The sequence below is a fragment of the Pinus tabuliformis genome, chromosome 5_1, assembly GCF_031772625.1.
Source record: "Pinus tabuliformis cultivar Carrire ecotype Pingquan chromosome 5_1, CPIR1, whole genome shotgun sequence".
In the NCBI taxonomy this organism is placed as follows: Eukaryota; Viridiplantae; Streptophyta; class Pinopsida; order Pinales; family Pinaceae; genus Pinus; species Pinus tabuliformis.
In genome coordinates this window covers 852,575,981-852,602,584 of record NC_142305.1, presented here as the reverse complement: position 1 = coordinate 852,602,584, position 26,604 = coordinate 852,575,981, and the positions used below count along the sequence as shown (strand labels likewise).

Here is a 26,604-nt window from a genome sequence, read left to right as displayed (position 1 = left end):
AAAAATATTAATTATACATTATTAAAAATAATATTATTTTAATATAAATATCATACCATAATATTATATTATATTAGAAAGTATGATATAATTTATAAATATAATATTTATTCATTGTGAAATGAACACTGAATATATGAGCAATAATATATCTATACATACACACACACACACACACATATATATATAGAAGGCTTCATCATTATATTAGGTAAGAAGGTGAATTTATTCTATATGTTAGTTAGTCATTTTTCATTATAGAAAGTTATAAAATTAAATTTGAGTTAGTGGCTTTCATTGTCATATTTTTATAATTTTAAATGGCTATTTACGTTATGTTTGAAATATAAACTAGAAATTGAATCACATGTTGCAAAGGAAACACTATAAGGCAGTACCATAGGAAAGACTAGTAGACAAAAAAAAGGTGAATTTTTCATTCTTTTAATTCGAATTTTGATCTTGACCAAGAAAAGCTCACCACTCAAATGTAATTCCACACTTCACAAGGTACATTCCAACCTATGTGTTGAGATGTGACGAGATGTGACTGTGAGACTTTTTTCTTGTCATGTTCCCATTCCCTTTCATGTGTTGTTATTAGTTTGTGATAATAGGTCCTACACTTAAAAAATAGTGTCTCCATTGTTGAATCGTGGAAAAATTCAGATACTCTCCAAAGTGTCCATTCAATTTTATCCTTAACATGACTATTCTCGTCCTTCATTTCATTATGAGTAAATTTGAGAGCAACATCGACAAGAGGAGTAAGCTTATCAGGTGATAAGTAATTTTCTCTCAACATCTCCAATCTAGCTTTGATATGTTTTCCTCTACAAATGGCATAACAAGGGGGACAAATTCATATCCCATAACTCTCACAACAAGATGCAAGTAGGTTCATCCATAGATAAGGCCCATTATTATCTTGGTGGTCTTATTATTTCAATAATGTCTCTAATAAGATTGACAGAAGAGAACAAAGTTGTTGCTTGATAAGATAAAAGAAAGGCACATCTGAATCACCACTTAAGTCTCTTGCATAATACTATAGTATATCAATTTCTTTGTCACAGATAGAACTCCAAAACTCAATATCTTGAAGAGAAACCATCTCTTCATTTGTTTAATAGCCCTTGTTTTAATAGAAAATATGCCTTTCATGTAAGGGACAAGCTTCTCATACTGTGTAGAAGATATCAACATCAGGATTTCAAAAGCGGCTTATCAAATCCATACTTTTGGGGATAGGGTCTCTTCACACACTACTCTCATAATACAATCCCTCACTATATCATTATCGAAATTAATCTAAGTAAAATTAAAATCATTGTATAATGTTGGAGTACTAGCAAGCCTAACCTCATTGTTAATATCGAATGAATTCATTCCCTGCACAACAACTGTAAGGATGGAATTCACCTGATATTAGGAAAGAGTATATGAAACAACCTCTACACAAAGATATCCAAGAGTTTCTAGAGTAGCCTCTTTGGGATGCATGGGTGGTTCCATTTTTTGCCCACCCATGTTGAATAATAATGTCCTGATGACCTCTGGCCAGTACCCTTGAGGTAACTCAATGCCAACAATATTTGTTATAACATGTGATGAAGTAGATTGATCATCTAAAACATGTGAAGAAAGGGTTTGTAATAGGAAGACCTTGATATGATTCTTAACCAATCCATCCTAGGAGATCCATGTCTCTATTGCGCATTGATCTTTCAGGATTTCGGCTCTCACATCCAAAATTCATGTTTTCCTTCAAGGACTTGTTTCACATATGGAATTCATAGTTTGCTTTTACTCTCAAAGCGAAAGTAGAAGATAAAAACTTAGTTATTTCACAACTTAAAATCAATATACGTCAAACATATTCCTTTGAAATGCATACTCATAAATATTGAAAGGACCTAAATCCAAGAAGCTTTGCATACATTTTACGTGATTAAAATAATAGAGTAAGTTAAAGTGAATGCACAGATATATATTTTTCAAAAACACACTATCCTTAAATTTTCAGCGGCATTAATTCCAGATCAATTGACGTAGCTCATATTAAGCATGAAGTAAATGCACAAATCCCACTATACAAACCAAAATTTCTTATTAAGTACAGGATTGACCTTCACCATGATAACACAAAAAAGATAAACACAACCCTTAAAATTGACCACCTAAAGGCCAATGAATGGAAAAATTGATAACTACTATATTCCATTTGAATCAATCAGACACAGACTAGGTGAGTATATTGATGACATGATTGGGATTATCATTCCATGCAATATTCAAATAAGATGCATCAATTCAACATCCATACATCGACATACTTCCAACCAAAAAGTAGCATATTCGTCCCATGTACAATAATACCTATAGCATTGGCTGACATTAAACAAAAAACATTCACATGAGAGCACTGTGATGATAAATATAAGCACGAGAGAAAATAGAATAATATTTCTACAAGAATGAAAGAATGATTCAAATCAAATTAGTAATGCATTGCAAAAATTTATTTTTCACATGCAAGCCCAATTTGAAGCAATCCTAAAGAAAGATGCAATGGATAAAGGATATTTAACTTATCAAATTAATAACGTGAAAAACATGGAAGGTAAGAAGGTGGAAATGGAGATGTTAATATTTGATCAACTTGGCTAATGTATGACTGTTTAGTGTAAGAAACAAAATGTGCTTTATTCTATATGTAATATAACAAGGAATATTAATCACTCTAGACATTTACAAAGTAGTAGAGGTAATGATAAATTTTTCTTGTTATGCAAACTTGACATTGCCATTGCTTATTTCAAGCCAACCTTCGATGCTTTTGTAAGCACAAAAAAATAACCCAAGCTGGATGTTTTAGTTGTTGAGAGAACATTGATACTGAGAATTGCTTTCATAATCATGAATGCAGTTTAAGCTCTCTTTCAGGCCCACTAACGAGCAAGCCTTGTCAAAGACTTTAATAATCTTACTGCCAAGAAATGGAAAAGCTAAAAAGTTAGGAGAGGAAGGAATCAAATTCCTAGATCCTCTCAACCAATCAACAAAATTCATTTCCAAAATTTCTAGACACAATCAACTCGAAACAACTTGATGCACAATCATGCAAACATATTCTATAGTCTCCTTAATCAGTTGATCATGATATGAGAAACATTCATCAATAAACTCATTGTAAAAGGAATATTGTTACAACAACGGTACCAAATTTGAACCCAATGTATCAACCAACCCACCTACAAACCCAACTGCAACCTTTGCTAATCCTTCATCCCTGCATAAACATGTATGAAAATATAAAACTTTATCAAAATTATGGAAATGAAAATTAGGTAAACATAACTAGAGCTGAAAAACTTATATGTAATTCTAATAGCCTTGGAAACCTTAGGAACACATCCTTGAAATATGTCAGCTTAGCCCATAAGCCTCAACCCCGCAACATTAAAAATACCATTCCTTGACAAATGTATGTCTTCTATTTCAAACCTCCAAGCATTTTTGTTGTTAAATGTATTTTGTTACTGCAAATTCTTCTTCTGTCAGGTGTATTTTTACAATTCCTAATTTTTTTTAGAATAATGTAGAGGGTGAATGTAGAATCAAATCCTTCATGTAAAGATATTTCTCCATAGTAGTAAGACATGCCAATATTTTTAACATCACATAAATAAAAGCCATAACAACAATCCAAAAAAGACCCATGAGGCACAACATTGAAACTACCGTAACAACAATCCAAAACAGACCCACAAGGCACAAAATTGAAATTACTTGCAATGTCAGTAAGGGAGGGAGAAATCACATCATCCTTGGACCCCATATAATCTGGTGGGATCAATCATGTCACAGTTAATGATGGTCCTCTATGTTTCTTTGGCCCTAAATTTTCCATCCGATTTTTTTTTATTTTTACTTTTGTGCTCAAGTTGGCCTAATAGTAGGTACTATTATTTGTGTATATTGTCATTGCCCAAATGTATGCAACTCTCTCTTATGCTTAAGAATTCATGCAGTGGCACATCTCGAGAGTTTCATGCTTGCTCTAGTTAGATATTTGGTGGTTCTTCTTGAAAGAATAAAAGCTAATGGAATTTACCCATCTATGCTCATCAAACTTCATCTTCAAATATATGAACAACTTGTACGTGAAAGCTTCCTTCACTTGTCAAGATACAGAGAACTAGGTTTCATGCTAATTGATTGATCTAGTAAATTTGACACATAAACCACATGAAAGTGATAAGTGTTTCTTATAAGCAAAAAAAATGTATTTAAATATTATTGCAAGAATTCAACATCTAATTAGAGATCATGTTGTAAAGATATTTGAACTCGTAAATCACAACTCTGTTAAATGGCACTTGTATGGCCAAAGCAAATGTGGTCAAGAATTGTTAGGTCACTATAATACCAGTGTATTCCCTTATTAGTATTGTCATTATAGGGCTTATTGTTATTGTTGTACCCATATTGTCACCATATTGTTATTATTGTTCCCCATAGAAACCCACTATTGTGATTGTTGTGCCTTTACATTATTATTCTTATGCTGACTTTGATTATATTGTGACCCATTAGACTCCTATATATAGAAATGAGGTCTTGTCATTTGTATCATCCAATAATTGTTCACTTGTGTAATATAAAGGAGCTTGTACACTCGAAGAGGCTGATTCTAAAGTCGTTGATCTATATTTTCTTCTTTTTTGTGCGTTGGTTTTATAACATTTGGTATCAGAGTGTTGGATTCTAGGGTTTCACTACTCCAAAGAGGTCATCATCGAATTTTCACTCTAACATTTTTCTATGAAGTTTCAAAAGCCGAAATTAAAACCCATTTGAGCCTAAATTTGGATGAACCTCGAATCCAAAGTTTAGACATTTTCTCGCTATATTTGTGGATATGATCCAAGTTAAGGTTTTTGTAGGCTCCCTAATTACATCTGAAGCAAGTGACCATGGGAACATCGCCATAACTTTCTCTCTGAGCATCAAATTAAAATTTCATCAGAAGTTACAAAAATAGGATGAAACTTAGTTTTCTTTGTATCGTTTTCATGTTCGAAGGTGGAAACCATGACATGTGACAAGCTGTACAATTTTGCTCTACTGAACTAGTCTATAATCAGGTCATCCTGGGAGATATTGTATAACTCTTTATTGAAGAATCAAATATTGATCAAAATGGTAGGGTTAGAAAGAGGAACCAGAGGGATATGACCAGATGCAATTTTAGACCTTGGCAATCCGAAATTACAGATATACGATAGATTCAATATCGAGCTCCTACAAATTGAAAAAAGGTGTGTAGTTTTTTTTAAAATTTGCATAAATTTAGTTTGAAAGATTAGTTTGAAGAAATTCAAAGGGAATAATGAGGAATAATTATCATTAATTGATTCCCCAAAGAAAAAAATGGGAAACACCTAGTAAGCCACCTGAAATCTCTACCATGACTCATGACCAAGGGGAAGAAATGCAGCATGATATATCAAAATTGCGAGACTAAGTGCAACAATTTTCACTCTCATAAAAAGTAACATAAGCTAATATGGATGGTTTAGAAGAAGGCATGGAAGCTAAGATGAATGGTATGGAAGCTAATATGAATGGTGTGGAAGCTAGAATGGATGGCATGGAGGCTAAGATGGATGGTATAGAAGCAAATCTTAAAGGCAACATGGAAGATTTGAACATAGGTTTGATAAATTTGCTACAAGAAATGCTCACCGATGGAGAAAGGGAGTAAAGGAAACTCATGTTGAGAACAAAAGAAATATTAATCATGATATGAAAGACTCTAACATTGGATTGAAGACCCACCATGTTCCAAAATCGATATGAGGAATTTTGATGACAAGGATCTCGTAACATGAATACTACAGATGGAGTAATATTTCAGTATCCATAATGTGAAAAACACACAAAAGGTAGGCATTGAAAATTTATATTTGGAACCCAATCAGTTTGTATGGTATCGATGGCTTTGCTCTTGTAAACAAAATTTTCACTTGGGCAATTTTTACAGAACAAGTGGTAGCACATTATGAGGATACAAAAAGCAAAACCTTTTTTAACCAACTCATAAATCTAAAACAAAAAGTTTCAATTGTGGAGCACATTGAGGACTTCCAAAAATTGAATATAAGGGTAAAATATATTTTGGATGAGCACATGATTGATGTGTTCATAAGGACTTTAAAGGATAATACCCAACATGAGGTTCAACTTTGGGAACCTGATTCATTGGAGAATGCATTCAGGTTGGCAAGAAAAAAAGAAAGAAAAATTATGGCAACGAGGAATCCTTCCACTCACAATTATAAATATGGAAGTGTTGTTGCCCCTAGCCTTCCACAACCTACATAGTTGATACCACAAAAATTGGAAGAAAAAAGACAAAAAGGGCTTTGTTACAGTTGTGATAGAAAATACACTAAAGGTCATAAGTGTGTTGAGAAGAAATTATTTTACATAGATTATGAAGAGGAGGAAGAAAAGGAACAAGAAACATGAAAAGAACATGATATACACCAAGAACAAACCCTAGAGAAATAGGAAATTCATGACCATATCTTGTAATGCATTTTCTGAAATTACCACTCCTCAAACGCTCAAGATGGAAGGAGATATCAAGAAGAAAAAGGTAATAGTGTTGATTGTTTTAGGTAGTACCCATAATTTTATTCATTATACGATAGCCAAGAAATTGAATTTCTTGTTATATCCAACACCAGAGTGTCAACTAATGGTTGAAAATTGAGGGACCATAAATTGCTCTGGAAGGTTCCATAATATCAAGCTATCCATGGGAGAATATGTATTGAATAGTCAAATTCTTTCCATTCCAATGGGTGATGATGATGTTGTACTATGAGTCCAATGGCTACAATCTTTGGGTATGATAGATTTTAATTCTCAAGAAATTTTTTTGAAATTTCTTTCGGAAGGAAAGGAATTCGAATTAAGGGGTACCACAAGGAAATCGAGAAAGATAATATGCTCTAATGGCATGATAACGATTCTAAAGAAAGAACAATGAGGCATAATTGCATAATTATGTTTTCTATAGGTCCCCACATCGAAACCATCTATTTCTTGAGATCTCCAAAAAGTCTTGGACAATCATTCCAAGGTGTTTGAGACTCCGAAAGGCCTCTTACATATTCATGATAATGATCATGCTATTCGTTTGATTCTAGGAAGTGTTCATGCAAACATCAAGCTTTATAGAAATCCGTGTGCCCAAAAGAGTGAAATTGAACGTATGGTTGCAAAAATGCTAGAGGCTGGTATAATTCGACGTAGTCAAAGTTCTTTCTCTAATCAAGTAGTATTGCTGCACAAGAAGGATGGATCATGGCACATGTATCCGGATTATAGGGAGATCAAAAAGCTCACTATTAGAGATAAATTTCCCATTCCTATCATTAATGAATTATTGGATGAATTGCATGGATTAATTTACTTCACCAAGTTTGATCATCATTCACGATATCATCAAATTGGAATGAAGACTAAAGACATTCTGAAAACAACATTTAGAACTCATGTAGGTCATTATGAATTTTTGGTCATGCCTTTTGGCCTTACTAATGAATCTTCTACATTTCATGGTTTGATGAACACCATTTTTAAACCCTTCCTTAGAAAATATGTGTTAGTATTTTCTGATGATATACTAATTTACAACAAGTCTTGGAAGGATTATGTTCAACATGTTAATAGGGTTTTCAAACTATTAGAGGAGAAAAAATTATATGAAAATATCTCCAAATGTTTCTTTGGAGTATAAGAGGTGGAATATATGGGTCATATTGATCTCATGAAGGTGTTAAGGTAGACCATAGCAAAATTAAAGCTGCTAAGGAATGGAAAATTCCCACATGCATAAAGCATATGCGAGGATTTCTTGGGTTGACAAGGCATCATCGCAAGTTTGTTAAGAATTATGGGAAAATAACAACACCTCTAACAAAATTATTGAAGAAAGATGCATTTTCATGGACTCCAGAAGCAACGAAGGCCTTTGAACATATTAAAGAGGCAATGTGCCAAGCACTGGTTTTAGCTATGCCAAACTTCACAAAATCCTTTATTGTGGAATGTGATGCCTCATGAAATGGAATTGGTGCTTCTTTAATGCAAGAAGAAAGACCCATTTCTTTCGGAAGATGTCCAATCAAAGGAAATTATTTACACAAAGTTATTTATGAGAAGGAAATTTTGGCAATACTACATGCACTTAAGAAATGGAGACCTTACCTAATGGGAAGACACTTCAATGTAAAAACGGATCATGAGAGTATTAAATTCTTATTAGAGCAAATATTATCTTCAAAAGAGAAAGAAAAAGGGGTCACAAAGATGTTGGGTTATGACTTTGATATCATATAGAAAAAATGGAATCAAAATGTTGTTACACATGGACTCTCAAGAAAGGATGAGGATGTGGAAGCATTACTTTGTGCCATTTCTATTATCCAACCAGATTGGATAAATGAAGCAAGGGATGAAGGGAAGAATGGCGAGGAAGTGTGGGAACTCATTCAAAAGTTACAACAAGATCCTAATACATCTGATACATTTAACTATAAAAATGATTTGTTATGGTACAAAGATCGCTTATACCTATGTAAGAATTCGCAACTCAAACACAATATTCTTATGGAATTGCACACCTCTTCCTTAGGAGGGCACTTATGCTTTTAAAAAACTTACCACAAGGTTAAGAAGGAAATTTTTTTGGATTGCCTTAAATCTGATATTCAAATGTTTGTGGTGGAATGTTTGGTTTGCTAACAAAATAAAGTTGATACAATTAAGACCCCATGTCTATTACAACCTTTATCCATTCCAAGTCAATGTTGGGACGAGGTTTCAATGGATTTTGTCATAGGTCTACCCATGTCCGAAGGAAAGAGTGTCATCATGGTGGTAGTTGAAAGAATTACCAAGTATGCACACTTTTGTGCATTATCTCATCCATTTAAAGCCACCACAATTGCTACTGCATTTATGGAAACAATTCAAAAGCTACATGGAAACCCAAAGATTATTGTAAGCAACACAGATCCCATTTTCACTCAAAAGTTTTAGACAAAATTATTTTCTTGTTTGGGTACTTGGTTAGGTCATAACTCAGCTATGGGAGAACTGAGATAGTACAAAAAAAAATGGAAGGATTTTTTCATTTTCTTTTGGCGTGGTTTTGGAAGTATCGTCAATGGTCTGTGTAGCCATAGAAAGTATTGTATTGCATTGTATTTGATAAAAAAACACAATGGGTCAAATCGTTGCCTCTGGCTAAATGGTGGTATAACACTTCCTTCCATATTGTAGGAAACATGACCCCATTTATGGCACTTTATGAATATCATCCAACATCCATCACATCATATTTAAGAGAAAATTCTAAGGTTCAAGAAGCGGAAGATCACAACAAGCGTCGACAACAAGTTCTCCAAATCTTAAAGGATAACCTCACTTTGGTGTAGAATAGAATGAAACACGAGGCATCTCAACATCAAAATGAAAGAAGTTTTGGTGTAGGTGACTGGGTATTTCTACAATTACAACCATATAAACAAATGTCCCTCAAGTAAGCTCACAAGGATAATTAATTATCACCAAAGTATTATGGTCTGTATAAGGTGTTGCAAAACATTGGTACTATGACATACAAATTGGAGCCTCCTATAGCTTCCTGAGTATACCTAGTTTTCCATGTTCCATGCGTAAAGAAGGTTATAGGTGACAAGCTCCTATTTCAAACAATATTGCCAAAACTTGATGAGGAAGGAAAAAAAATATTGGAACCTGAAGCAATCACATAAACAAGAAATTGATAGTTACGGAATCAACCAATTTCAAAGTATCTCATCAAGTCGAAGAACTTACCCGCTGAAGATTTCACATGGGAGGATGAGAATTTTATAAAGAAGTATCCTAAACTACTCAAGCATTGAGGACAACAATTTTTCTGAAGGAGAGGGGCATGTTATGTCCTTATAATACCAACGTATTCCCTTATTAGTATTGTCATTGTAGCCCTTATTGTTATTGTTGTGCCTATGTTGTCCCCATATTGTTATTATTGTGCCCCATAGAAACCCACTATTATTATTGTTGTTCCCTTAAATTATTGTTGTTATGTCGGCTATGATTATATTATGACCCCTTAGGCTCCTATATATAGAAAGGAGGTCTTGTCATTTGTATCATCCAAGAATTGTTCAATTGTGTAATGTAAAGGAGGTTGGCCCCTTGAAGAATCTGATTTTGAGGTCGTTGATCTATCTTTTCTTCTAGTTTGTGAGCTAGTTGCATAACAAGCATATATTAAGCCTTGATAATGACTAGATATTATTATAATTAAAAATTTCCTTAGGATTAACCACATAATTTTTTTTAATAAAAATAACTATGATGTGATAAAAGATAAATTAAGTTAAAACTACAATCTAACCATTCTTCTAGACGATAATAATAGTACCTTCAGATTCTCACATCTTCCCTCAATGAATAAACTTAATTTGTCTTAAACTACATAAATATGCAGTGTAAGTTAGATTTCTCTTGATTTTTCCAATATATACAATATTCATTTTTGAGGAAATTGAAAACCTCATAAACTAATAGGTAAAATCTTATGATATTGGATACAACCGTTCACCAGAAGGAAACTCTACATACAATCAAATTAGAGGTAAAAAATATACCTCTACACAAACATCCATACACAGTATCATCGTCATGCAGAATGAACACATACATGCCCATCATATCCATCATGAAAATCAACACATTCAATCTCCATTTCCATCTCGCCAGACTCAAAATTACCCAGCATTAAGCACACATCCTAAATCACATTTCCATTAACATACTAGGTGAAACTTTCTTTAGAAAAACAATTCTCGTTTGGCAATACCAACTTGAGAATAGGTATGACAGATGATGTGCTCTTTAAGAATTTTCACATTATTAAATACTTCCTAAAAGTAATTTAATCAATCATTTATGCTCAACTAGTGATTTAAATAACCTATTTTTCCCTGATTTTTTCATACATTGAATTGCTAAATATAATTACAAATTGACATCCACAAAACTTGTAAGATTTATTAGCATACTACATTGATATCGTAATCTAAATAACTTCTAATTTCACCACCATTATCACATGTTTTAATTGTTGACTATAATTATTAATGACTACCAGATATAAAGATTTTTAAAGTAGAGTTACCTCATAATCTTCATTGTTTTGGAGACCCATCTCTAGATATAGGTAGAATACATCCATGTATTTTATAAATTCCACACCTGTTGCATATGTAATACCTCCTATTGTGAACATTGCTTAATCATGAATAGTGGCACTCTGATATGGGTGTAAGAGGATTATCGATCAAGGCTTCAACACCCTTACTAGACTACATCCACCAACAGGATAATGTGGAAGAAAATTTTCCTATAATACTCGTAATTAAGAAGAAATAATATATCAATAATCAGGTTAAAAGGAAATTTTTTGTTCTACATTAGTTTATCATTTTGAGGGTGTTTGACAAATTCTCTTTCAGAGCCTAAATAACTTCTAGTTTTAAAGAATTTTCAAAATTCATGCTTCTATTCTTTTTTGTAATTCACAAAAAGAAAATTAAAGCATGGAACATGATGCTGATGTTCACTATAATATACCCATTTCATCATATATCAAATTCCTTCATCTGCTTGTGTCCATGATGCTTCGACCTTTGTTATAATTGGCATCCAAGGTATTAACTTTTTAAAAGGTGCCAACTAGATGATATTGGGTTGGCTTAGCCCAAATATAGTAGAAACTCCATAGGCATCTTACATCCAATATATGGTAGAAATATGATGACCATTAAACAACTACTATTGTGTAGGGTTATTAAGGCGAAAAGAAGTCTCAAATTCTTAACTTTGTGGCAGTCATAATTTCCAAACATAGGAAAACTTCTAGACAAGGTGAAACGCTCCTTTGCTTTCTTATTGTCAACAAAAAATTGACAAAAATATTCTATGATATGGAAAGAATTATAAGAGGCACCAAACATAGAGATATGTTAGACAAAATTTACCTTAGATGTAATCTCATCTAAAGTTAGGTATGCATTACTTTCCAATTTCGTGGTGTGTGAATCTTGGAAACTACAGATAGCCCGTAAAGCCAATCAAGGGCACGAAACTCAAACGGTGAATCTACATTGCAACATGAGAAGTACCTAAGATTTTGGATTCAAAAATAAAATATGCAATGATAAAGCAACAAGTATCACTAACATAATTTCTAAAATAGTTAAAGGAAAATAAAACATAGTAAACAGAGTTATCGAGTCCCGGTATCCACGTAATGTCCATGACACTTAAAAGCATCAGATAGCTAAAGGGGATTGAGAACATCTAGTGGGCATTACGTTTCACGTACTTGTTGAAAAGAAAAAAATATGAAGAGACAAAAATTGCAATCCTTTGACCAAATAGTGAATTATTAAAAGGGAGTCACCCAACACAATGAGAGAGCATACTTGAAATTATTTGGCTAGAAGAATGCATTGGAGCAAACCATAGGCTTGTTCTTGATTATTTGTGATCTTCCACAAGCCCCATTAGTACTTTAAAACTTTTATTCCCATGAATACTTTAAAACTTTGATTTCTCCAATGCGATAAAAGACCCCTCTCCCTCTTGAAAACATCTAATAAGACTTGTTGATATGACATTTTTTTAGCGTATCAATTTAAGTAAAATGAAAGAAATGGCATAACTACTTTTGACATAGATCTCAACTTTTGATCTGCGACTACTACTAAAAATGATATAGAATATTCCATGGCCATAGTTACCATCCACCTAGTAATTACTAATGATTAAATTAAAATTGTAGAGGCCCTACTTGAAAATATACATGTCTATATGGACAAATATATACATAGTTGACATACAAATATCTTATTTATGGACAATATTGTCCACTTTGAAATGTTATTTTGTTACTCATATATTTTTAAATACACTTCAATAAAGAAAAATCACTTAAGCCTACATATTCGAATATTTTATTTATAATTCACAATGAATTTTGTTGTCATTATTAATATTTTTTAAATTCCATGTATTAAATTTATATTGAGAATTGAATTAATTACACGTTTCCCAAGGAATTGTTTTATTTCAAATTATTTTTTGTCTTTGAACATCATAATGTTTTTTTTCTATAGGAAAATTCGTAATTTTATTAATGAAAAAAAAATTACATTTTGCAGATGTTGAAACACATTACATCAAACAGTGGAAAGACTGTTGATCAAAGGTTCATGAGAAACAAACTAATGTAAAAATATGCAGACTAATGTACATTAAGGGGAGTGTCATGTATTTCTCCCCTTCTTCTTTTCAACCTTGTGCCACTCCCCTTGAGTCGGCATCGAAGATACGAGTGCAAGTGATTTGAACACATCACGATGGGGATTGTCCTTATCCAAATCTAAATTGTCTGGTGTATGCAGCGGTTTTTCTCCACTGGAGTCCTTTGCCTCAGGCATCTTTTCCGGTTGTGATTCCATAGGATCTTGTGGATTTTTCTCATGTGCTTCTGGTTCTTTGTCTACCTAGTTATTCTCATTGGGTATGGGGTCTTCCACAGCCACTTCCTCCTCCTCATCAGAGTCATGGGGGGGGAATTTCCAACCCTTGGGTTGTTTCCCTGTTTTATTTTTTCTTCATGTCTCTTTTTTAGCTTTCGGGCATGTGTTTTGTAGATGTCCTGTTTGCCTACAAATTTTGCATCTAAATGTTGTGTTTTCATAGTCCAGTATCTGTGTCCAGCTCCGTTGTTGGTGTTTCAGCAGCATGCGATCCAGTAGTCCTTTGTTGAGATCTACTTCCACACAAATATGAGCGAAAGTATATACTCTTTCCTCTAGTCTTTGTGTGTCCATTTTGATATATCGCCCAATGGAGTTTTCGATACCAGCTAGGACCTGTTGATCCCAAAAATGTAATGGTAGATTACGCAACCGAACCCAAACTGACATCCTTGAAACAACCACAGTATTAGCATAAAAATCCGGAAACCAAGGTGTGATGAAAAGGCCTATGGATCCCCATAACCATGGTCCTTCCTATAGTATAATGTCCCTTGCCTTAGCTAAATGGAATTTGACAATGAAAAGCTCTTTTGAGCATAGGTGTATTTCACAGTGTACAATCCAATTTGTGAAAATTCAATGGAAAAGCTCAATAGGTTTTGGCCAAAACCAGTTAAATTGACAAATTATAGCCTGTGATTCAAAAGTATTACAGTGGATATATGTATCTGTTATATATATGTTTAATTCTGGAATGTCATTCAGTTGTTCCACAATAAATGGACTGGGTTCAGTTTCAGCTTGATTTGTTGTTGTTGTAGGTGTGTTTTTTCCTTATAGGATATTCTTGACAGGAAACTCCTCCATTTTTGTGCTTCCGTTGTGTTTCGTTTTTTTTTTTGTTGTACTAGTTACAATTCCTCCTCTTGAATATTTTTTTTACTAGAGGTCGCAGCTCCACCTCGTAGCCTCAGGTTGAGTGTTATGGTGGATGCTGACATAACGTTGTAGTCCTTCACGAGTCTAAAGTCATGTAGTGCTCTACCACCAAATATCAAAAGTTGATATTCGGTAGGATATACAATATGTTAGAAGATGAGATGCTTCAGACGCAATACATTATGAGTTACGAGAACCCAAAGCAGAAAAGACAACCCCGGAGCGGTTTTAATAATAACCTGAAATTAATGAAGGTTTACAAAATCTGGGGAATATGTGTTGCCTCAAATTTGCGTTGTCGTGCTACTCCAAGTACTCTGTTTTGCAGAATGTTTTGTGGATGCAAGACAGGAGAAAACCCCATTATCGCTAGATTCACCAGGAGTTCTGTTTCAGGTAATGGATATCACGTGTATGTGTCATGATCCAAAGGAAGGAGTAGTTTGACTATGACCTCAGTGTCTAGTAGGCCTACCACTGCAGAATATAAACCCCCATCTGTAAAAGTGTGCAGGCTTGCTTGCATAGAAATCCTTTCCACCATTTCGTAGCTGGCAAGACGATGATACAAAGGATCTGGGAAAATAAGAGGGTTTCTGATCTCATACACTCCAACCATTATAGATCTTTTGTGGCCGCGCAGTAGCAAACTATAATGGAGCAATAGATCCGTAGATGCCCACTCTGTCGCCACCATCTCACATTGCTCAGGACCATTCTTTTGGATCCACATCTCATTTGCATTATTGGCTCTTATCAAAGTGTCTTCCTCAGATTCTTGTACATCTGCCTCAGGCTGTATCTGGTATTATGCTATCCAGAGTATTTTCCGCCGACCCATCATAGACATTAGTGCATATGCCCATCTGGAGGGAAAAAACTGCCAGGGTTTAGCCTCAGCAAACCTATGATCCTCTTTCCCTTTGGCCTTGAGCCCGCTCTTTGCATTCCCTCCCACACTAATGCCTACATGTGAAACCCTATCACTCTCGCTTGCCATGACCATTCCTTTGATCGATGAACATCATAATGTTTTATTACAATGTCAACATTACAATATATTTTTCCCTTTATACATGTATATGAAATTGATATTGAAATAAAGTAATTAACATCGATATTTAAATAGTTTAGTTTAGTCATGTATTAAAATGTTTATGAAAAGTAACAAATGACACAACTTCCCCTCAAAAGCAAATAAATAAGATTAATTTTTATTTTATTTACATTTATTTTATAGGAAGGCAAAATAAAATTATGTTGCTTCAAATGGACATACACATATATTATTTATGGTTGAGATTGAGTAAAACTTGTCCTTCATACTGGTTAAGTATGAACCACTAATAAGAATGAGAGTGGCATCATTGACATTATACTATAATTAAAAGTAACAACAAATATAAACTCATTTTTATTTTCCATTAGAGTCGAAGTTGTTTTTCATTTATAGAGTATTTCATTTCTATTTGAGAAGGGACATGTGTCAACTCTAAGTTATTGATTTCCCTCATATAGTCATAGTGCTCCTCTTGGTGCAAGTTTTATATCTCTATATATATAGTTACATAATTTAAATATCAAGTTATAAAATATAATGGTTATGAATATCAATCACCTGCTAAGCTTTCAATCTAATCATTTACATGACCAATTGAGCTCTCCCCGTGTGCCTGAAATGGTAAATTCAATTTATATCATAAAATTGAAATTTATTTTTAGCTAATATTAATATTATATATACATATATATTTAACATTTCCACATATAGAAATATGCTTATTTTAATTATATGTTTGTTAATAAAATTTAGTAAATTTTAATATGATGTTTAATTATATATTATGAAATTATAGAACGTTGAATACAAATAAATTAATTTTTTTGTTGTTGATAATTCAGCAACCATTTCATCCAATTATTCCATGCAAAAGAAGAAAATTCCATTTTAATTTTCCTTAATATACATAAACTATAAATCCCTTTACATATCAATTCATTTAATATATATATATATATATATATATATATATATATATAAATAAATTTAAAGTAATAAATTGTACGTATCAAAATTATTATGCTGTAAGATAACTAATAAATTATTAATAAATTTAAAATTAAATTCAATCCATAATGATAAATATATCTCATAAAAAATTTCACCTCCACTATTTAATAAATTTGGAAATAAAAATACATTTGGTCATAAACTACATAATTTTGTAAGGAAAATTTTAAGGATTAAAATTATTTTAAAATGTAAAATTTTTGGGGTTTTAGGCCGTAAAATAGTTGTGGTTTTTCTTTTTGAGCCTTTTAATGATATAATGTGATAGAATTTTAACGCTTTTTAAGATAAACTAATTGTATCTTGTAAACTTTGAATAAATTATAAATTATTTTTTTAAATATAAATTAACAATTTTTTAATGATAAAATTTGAAAAATTAATCCAGCATTCCTAAAATTTAACTACTACAATTTTCCTATAATTATCCCGCAAAAATAGCGAAATACATTGCAAAACTAAAAATGGAAAAGTACATCTCACACTAGGATAAATGTGATAACCAAACATGCCTCATTTAGTGCGCATGGAACAACTATATTTTTTTAATACAACTTTGTTAATCCAAAATGCAATGCAAAGAAAATAAAGTTCATGATCAAAAAAATACTACAATGTAATTTAAAAGCCCTAAAACTTAACAACAATTTGGCCCAACTTAGGCGGGACCTCTTATCTCAATTTTGCTCAAGTCACATTAATTATACAAGGATCAATACAAATATACAACAAAAAGGTGACGTCTTTCTCTGCGGCGTAGTTGAGTGATCGCAAATGTTTAGTTTAGGAGATCCTCCTTTATTTATCAGACCCTAGTCCTAGCCAAGCCAAATCCAATGAATAAATAAATATGTTGTCTTCTCACAATAGGCCTTCAAATATCTTTGGCGATTAGTGCTCATAAATATCACACATCCATCTACCACAACCATCCTTCATTTTCATGATGATACTCCTCCTCATAATTGAGAGCGGCCTTACGACTCCTTGAGATTAGAATATTTCTTTATGATTTTCATGGGTTATAATTATTGTAAAGATCAACAATTTGAATCATTATAGAAATCCAGATTTGGTTGATAGTTAAAAAAAGTGGGATCTAACGGTGGAAGAACTCTTAATCGTCTAACAATATATCTAAAGATGAAAATGAGTGAAAAATGGTAACTGAGAGACTTATTCTGAAAGGAGAACACCTTATGATGTAACTATAATTTTTTGTAACATTTGTTATATGTGGTGTCTTTTGTGGTATTTTGTCTATGTTAAAATTTTTGATGTGTAATTTTAATGTATTAGTGAATATACACAATTTTAAGTAAGAAACAAAAATATAATGCTTTGCAAGAAAAAATAATTTAATTGAAATATCAATATGAAATATGATGGTGCTAAATAACTTAAAATATTAATGAAAATATATTTGGTTGATATAATATATAAAATTGAAAAATATTAATGGTAAAAATATTGTACTTTTATAATATTAAATGTAAATTTTATTATTTTCTAAATATAAATATGTACTAATTTAAAATTAATGATTACATATTTCTATAGTTTTCTTTCCATAATTATTTATTACATATAAAATGCCATAATATTTATCCATTACATATAAGATACCATAAAGAAAGGAAGCATTTAAAGTGGTGCAAATATTCATAAATAATCTTTTCATTTAACTCTTCAGATTTTTCATAACACCCCTAGTCAATCGTTTATTCGTATTATTATCTACCGTATTACTATCTATAAATAACCATTTATTTGCAATTTTTTCTTGAACTGATTTAATATAACTTATAACATTAATACATAATGTATTCTATCATGAAATGTGCACTTGCATGCGCACACACATATACATGTATAAGCATAAACGATATATTCAGGCATATTAAATCTTTAACCTTACACAACATCTCTTATAATATATAATAATCACAATGGAATACATGTAAATGTAGTGATAAAAACTTGTCTAGTAATTGGACCATCAATTGATTTCAGACCTAATAAATTTTCTGTAGCCATCAACAACATTTCTAATAATCTCTCTATAGTGGATCATCCTCAAGGTCGGGCTATGAATTCAGTAAGGGATAAAGTCCACCTAGAACTATCTATAGTCCATTATTGCATGAACAACATAACATTCCAAGGTACATGAATCAAACAAGCTCCAACCAAGATTCTCACCTTTCCCATCATCCTATACAACTTAGGTAGTGCAATCCATTCTTTATAACTGCAATCCATCAAGTTGTGTCACTACATTTCTAGGGTTCCCAACTTAGGCTAACCACAAAGTACCAAACTACAGTGGTTTTCATGCATTTGAATTTCCCAAGTGTCTCAAAGTATCTTAGTAGCCTTGCATAAGGGAAACTTGTCCACATACCCAAATCCAACTTGGATTAACAAGGAAACAAAATTAGAGAGTCATACCAATCTTCCACCTCTAACTTGGATTAACAAGGAAACAAAATTAGAAAGTCATACCAATCTTCCACCTCTAGAATGTTTAATAAAAAGAAAATTTCGATCATGTAATGTAATTATTATATTAATAAATATAATCACATTAAAATTAAATCTTTTATGTGCTTGCTCGCTTTTTGACAAGTGGCACTTCATGACTTCATGAAGTCATGTTATGTAATAAATATAAAAACATATCACTTTCGTTTTTATTCATATTTTAATGATGTTTTAACCACCACGCTAACCCCCTCATCACTTATCACTTAACCCATTTTCTCACTTATGAATTCCAAGTCCCCATACTTTTATATTTGACTTGGTCCCCAACAATGGTGTATTTTATTAATATGTTCATGATTACAAAGCTATAAAGATAAGATCACATACCTTTTAATGCATAAGGTAACCAAACTAAAATCACACAAAAATTCCATTATGAGACATATAAACATAGGCACATTGGTTCAAACACATTTATACATATAAAGACAAGCCCATAACTATTTCCCAGCTCACCACCTAGACAAAATATGTGCAATACATGTTCAGTGATTCTCTTAGGGGTGTTAAAATCCCCTACTATTTCTGCACTATCCTTAGTGTGTTATACATATATTTACAATCAAAATTATGAAAATATATGTGAGTACTCCATCATCATGGCATCTTCTTAAACTACATTCATTTCACCTTTACCAAGGTGATGGCTTCATTCGATAGCACCTTAACGTCCCTCTTGAAAAACTCCATTGGATAAATCTAGAAGTCTCCATCAAAAAACACCTAAATCATGTTCAAATAAATTACATGATTAACGTCAACAACATAACTTTTTATTAATGAAATATGAATCATATTATGGGTATGTTGGATGCTAGTAAAGTGATCCTATATGTGATTATGCCAATCCTCTCAAGTGTATCGAATAGCCCACAAAGCTAAGCTACCAATTTTTTGTGCCTTCCAATTTCAATGAACTTGTATCATTCTTTAAATCCATGAAAACATGGTCAACAAGTCTGAATTCCCTCTTTGTCTTATTATTTTCTACATATCCTAGATATCCTAGAAGTTCTACATGATTTCTACTAGTTGTTCTTGCATCTCCTTGAGAAAAAATCTCTCAACAATGGTCCTATCAGCGAAGCTTTTCCAAGTAATAATTGTGTTTAATTTCCTACCATACGAGACATCAGTTGAGATCATGTTTAAAAATTATTTATACCCCTTTTTAAATGCAAAATCTACAAATGAAAATACTCTTCCCATTTTTATGGTTTATCCATCATGTACATCATCAACATATCTTAATTTATTTAATTAACCCTCTCAACTTTTCCATCTATTTCTAGATGATATGTTATACTAAAGTTCAAATTGGTTCCAAAACCATTGAGGAAACCCTGCCAAAAGCTTCATTTAAACTTATGGTCTTTGTCCAAAATAATTTCCTGAGGCACTCCATTTAACATCGAAATTTCCTTCATATGTATTACAACAATATTTTATCCATTAACTTTTTTAATTAACCAAAATAAAGTGGGGATCACTAGTCATATTATATGCTACAATCCTCATGGAATCATGCTATATCACAATAATGGGAAAATGTGTACTAAAGGTTATTGAAACGGTTTCCAACTTCCTCTCAAGAATATATATTTGTTGTAGTAACCTAGCTAGATTCATTGCTCATTTTTCTCTTTTTACATTCCAAACTTCTGGGTATATAATCAACTACTTCCTTTTATGTAGTTGCCGAGAGTATTGATTTTTTTACCACTATTTTTTTTCTATTCCCCTTGGTGTCTACCATAAGGGACTTTGTGCATCTCACTCATAACTATACTCTGTAGTCCTTGAGAATTTGTGACATAAAATATCCCTTTGTACATGAGGATTCCATGTTATTTCAATTCATAATTCATTGAATTTGTTTGTTTCTCACCATGTTATAGCTCTCCTTTTATTTTCATGTATTCTTGATATGAGTTTTTTACCACTAAAATCCTGATTATTAAATCATATATGCATATTCTTATGGAGGTAAAATTATTATATGAAACCTTCTACTAAGCTCATTAACCACTTTATTTTCCTTTACATTTTTGTGCCTAAATTCAAAATAATAACAACCCAAAAATTCCCATATTAAATTTGTCCAACATTTAAATTTGGGGACACGTATTAAAGATTAAATATTTAAAAATATCTTATAGGATTGAAAATTTATTGATTTATGAATATGACTGAGTTACGACTTTTGGAACATGGTGTTAGATCGACTTAAATTTACGAATATCGATGGGTGGTAATCGTCCCATTTCAAATTAATAAGTGAATTGAGTTATGATAAGTTAATGGGACCTTACCAGATAACTTATGCAATCAGTGCAAACAGAGAGAAAACATTATAGTTTAGACTTTTATTTAAGTTTCATAAAGGTATTCAATAACAATGGTTATAGAGTAACCTAGAAGCTTGTTTATTCAATTCACACAATTTGATTTTGTTCTCACTATTATACTAGCAATTGCACCAATAATACAATGAAATGTTATTATAATATTGCTTCCTTCAGCATTAGAATCAGAGTTTTTTTTGGTACAATTCATCCATATTTATTCTTGGTCACTTCCTCCTTCTATAGACAACATTAATCCATACAAATAATTTTTTTTATAGTTTGAAACATGTGTCTACAAAGGAATGTAACAATTTTGTTAATAAATTTTTTATTTTTCCAACAATTTGGGAAAGGAAATATACCTTTTTGTAGGGAGTTATCCTACCTTTTACAAGTCAATTTTTTTTTGTTTTTCTTTGTTTTAGGGAACTCATTTATCATCCTCAAATACATATAGTTTGAAACAAGGACTAAAAATCTCAAATTATAATATACTTTTACCAAAATTAGAACTTTGGTCGCAAAAAAACGCTACAGCATAGAACTTTCAATGAGAAAAAAATACATATTCCACATGAAACAGCATAACAAAAAAATGGTTTCACTCCCAAGCCAATTATACAAAATTAGGGAAAAAACTATTGATTTTTAATTGGACAAATTTTCAACCAGCTCATTCCCTAGTTCATAGGTTCCCAATCCTTTTGTATCTAGTAAATCCTAAATAACAAGTCCCTGCAGTTCCTTGGAAAAGGACACATGGATTATCTACTTATGTAACCCATCTTATGCATTTTTCTTTTTATATAAATAAAAATTACCAGTTTTTGTTTAAAAAATATGTTACTCAATGGTATTATTATAATAATGGTTTCTATCCTATTATTGTTAATATGACGCCTCAAATTTTAATCATGTTCCAAGCATAAATTCAATTTATAAATTCAATCCTAATATTTGTTGAATTTTGAATTGAGTGGTTTTGAATCTGGTAAATCATGAATAGCAAATTACTGCAACTCCCTAGCAAGACAGTACAAAGATTAGCTACTTGTGTAAATCCATCTTGTACATTTGTTGTCTTTTATATAAATAAAATTTATAGAATTTATGTTAAAAAAAGGTTACTCAATGGTGTTATTATACAATGGTTCAAACTTTTATAATTTCTATTAAACAATTCAAGACTTTTACACAAGTTCCCATCTTTCACCATATTTCCTACATAAGTGCCCATATTTCCTTAGAACATTATGCCATGGATAAATGAACTGATTAATGGATCTTAATAGTATCAACAAAAAACAACTTTGTCATGCTAGTCACATCATAGTCACAATTGCAATCTGATATGAACATTGGAGTTAATCTGCAAATAAATGTGTATCATATCAACAATAAATTGAGGGTCGTGGTTTCTGTTGAAAGAAAAAATATGTCCACATAGAAGCTTGTGGTTTATGTTATATGAAATATGATCAAAGATAGATATATAGAAGATCACACCCAAATAGATATAGATAAGATATTTCAACAATGCAATGTGAATGGCACCAAACCTTATCCCTCATCCTTCACATTTCATTGATGAAATTGGATTGGAATTGTCACAAAAATTTCAACCCAGGAAACAATTTATATATCAACTTGTATACAACAACAAATCCACCCAATATGGGTACTCATAGAACAATTGAAGTATGCCTGAAATTTCAATGTAACAAAAAAATTACAACAGTGAGGGGTACCAATTGATGCAAAATTTCACCATATTTTATTACGTATTCTTATCAAAATACCTTCATCAGATTACATATGTTAACTCAAAACTTTAACCATAGATACTTGACCTTAGGATCAGAATGCCATTCTCTCTACCTAAAATGCTAGAGCTAAATGTAGTTGGTTGGAATGCTCTAATTGCAGGACATGCTCATCATGGTTGTGGCAACATTATGTCTTATACAAGGTTTTCAACTTCCAAAGATGTAGTAGAGTGTGTTGTTGAATATGTAATTTTTCTCACACAATGCCTATAATATCCCGCTTAGGATGTGGCCTTGAAAAGTTGTGATATGCATCCCAAGTTGTGCACAAGATGGATTTTTCACAGGCATGGGAAGTAGTTTACAACTCCTTGTATAATCCTCATATCAAGGAATGATCTGTTTAATCAATTTTTAAAAAAATATTCATTCCTTGTTAAATGTCTACAAAATTCATACTGCAAAGCAAGCTATATCTATGTTCAGGTGGAGAAAGTGAAATAAAATGACTGTAGGGGATTAAACTTAATAGTAAATACTATTGCCACAATTATTTCAAACATAGAGTCTATTTAATATGTTAACTACTATCAATATACAAGGCTCAAAATTGATAATGGAAAAATATGAAGAGGTGGTAAACTTGTTTTTACATGATCCTCAAGGTTCTAAAACTAGTGCAATAATTCATATAACTGTCAAGGTTAGGTATGCACTTCAGAACATATTGTGATATGTATTTCATATGATCAGGAACAAAGGTTTATAAGTGATAAAAATTGATAAAACTAAACAATGCTTTCTTTTTGAGTTTTATTGGACAAACTTGTTGGGTTGTGTTATATTCTTTCCATGACTAGCACACATATTTAACCGAGGGGTTAGAGGGGGGGTGGAGCCCCCCCTTCATTGTGTCGATTGCATAGCAGTGGGGTCACAGGGGGCTTGAGGGGTGCACGTAACCACCCTTTATGGGGTCCGGGGCAGTGCCCCAATTTTTTTTTTTTTTTTTGGACCCTATATTAGGTTGGGCGAACCTACCTATGGTTTTGTGCATGATTTTCGCACATGTTTTTGGACACGATGGTTTTTGGTCCATGGTTTTGGACACGATGGTTTTCATTGGATGCTTCAACATGTATAAATATGTATTGTAACATTGAAAGGAGCATAATGAAAAATCAAGATGGTAGTCCCGGTTTTGGGATCCAAGGGAAAATCTCTGTGTATATGTGTTTTATGTGTTACTCCATCGCATTGTTTATTTTCTGTGTTTGAGAATTTGTATGCAGGTAATTTCTGTATGGGATTAAAACCTACACTTTGTATCAGAGCTATTTTGGCTTCAAATAGATGCCTTTGTTCTTGAGCGTTTTCACTCGGGCCTGTGGTAGACCCTGTTCAGTGGGAGATCTATGGGATCAATTCTGGTGGTGAAAGAAGATAACGAGCAGTGGAAAGATAGAGATCGAGAAATTTAATGGTTAGAGTTTTGAGTTATGGAAACTCAAGATGGAGGATTTGTTGGTGGATAAATATCAGTGAAGCGCGATAGATCTAGGTACTAAACCAACGAGAGTGTCTAGTGAAGTATGGAAGAAGTTGGATCGGAAGGCAAAGAGAAGAATATGATTTTGTGTCTAAGATTCATTATTGTTGAATGTATCATGGGAAGCTACGACGAAGGATTTGTGGGAAAAGTTAGGTACTTTGTACCAATCTATGTCTCTGGTTAATAAACTATTCCTATAGAAAAAGCTGTATAACCTAAGGATGAAAGATGGAGACTCGGTGACAGAGAATTTAAACACATTTAATACCATGGTACGTCAGTTATTATCTGTTGATATTAAAATTTTAGATGAAGATAAGTGCAACAGTTTGTTGTGTTCTCTAGCATATTTGTGGGATAGTCTAGTTATGGCAATAGGTAGCAATGCAACTGCTTTGTATTTTGATGAAATGGTCTCATCCTTGCTGACGGAGGAGATGAGATGGAAAAATATGGAGAGCAAGAATGGTGATGCCTTGTATATATGAGGACAGCCCCAGAACAGAAACAAAAATAATACATCGAGTGGGAGATCTAAATTTCCAAGAAAACTTGTAAAGGTGGTTTGCTGGAAATGTAGAAAGGAAGGGCACTAAAAAAGGGACTGTAAATCTAAATCTCTTAACAAAGGAAATTGATCTAATGATGCTCCTTTTGCAGAGGCAAAAACCACCTCGGATGAAGGTGGGGATATGTACTTGGCTTCTTCAAGTACACATGTAGATCATGAGGCATGGTTGATTGACTTAGGTGCATCCTTTCACTTCACTCCCCATAGAGAGTGGTTCTGCAAGTATGAGAAATATGATGGTGGTTATGTCTTCTTGGGGGATGACAGGAAGGCTAGAATCATTGATCACGGAAAATAAAGTTGATGTTGCAAGGTGGAAGAGTTAGAACACTTCTGGGTGTTCTAGATATTCCTGCATTGGACAGAAATCTGATTTCTATAAGCAAGTTGGATGATGTGGGTGTAAAAACAATGTTCGAGAAGGATACCTGCAAGATGGTTTGAGGAGCACTGGTATTGATGTGGGGAGCTTGGATTGGAACTTTGTACAAGTTGCAAGGTAGCACTATTTTTGATGGGTGCAACAGTTTTGTGGTTCCTGAAAGACGAGCAAAAAATGTAGCGGTCTCTGGAGAGAAGACCATGTTTTGGAATCAAAGGCTTGGACATATTAGAGAGAAGGGCCTTTGAATACTTCATGGTAAAGGTATGGTAGAAGGTATGAGTAATAGATCTATGGATTTTGATTTCTGTGAAAATTGTGTATATGGGAAGTAGAATAGGGTGAGTTTCCCCTTTGCTGGTAAGAGGGCGAAATAGATATTAGAGCTTGTGCACAATGATGTGTTTGGACCTGCAAAAGTTCCATCACTCGGTAAGTTTGTGTACTATGTATCATTTATAGATGACTTCTCAAGGAATACATGGATATATTTCCTTAAGAACAAATATGAAGTTTTTGATAGGTTTAAAGATTTTAAGGCTCTAGTGGAAAACCAAACAAAGAAGAAGATAACAGTGTTGAGGAAAAATAACGGTGGAGAGTTTTGCAATAAGGAATTTGAAGAATTCCGTAAGAAGTCTGGTATAGTACGGTAGAAGACTACTCCATACACACCTAAGCAAAATGAAGTTGCAGAAAGAATGAACAAGACATTGATGGAAAGTGAAAGAAGCATGCTCAATGGTGCTGATTTAGGACAATAATTCTGGGCAGAGGCAGTCGAG

The 26,604-nt window shown here is 32.6% G+C and overlaps 1 pseudogene; it reads right to left on the bottom strand.

The window, feature by feature from the left end:
* Window positions 1–484: 484 nt before the first annotated feature.
* On the bottom strand, window positions 485–2,810 carry LOC149167531 (importin subunit beta-1 pseudogene; annotated as a pseudogene).
* Window positions 2,811–26,604: the final 23,794 nt, after the last annotated feature.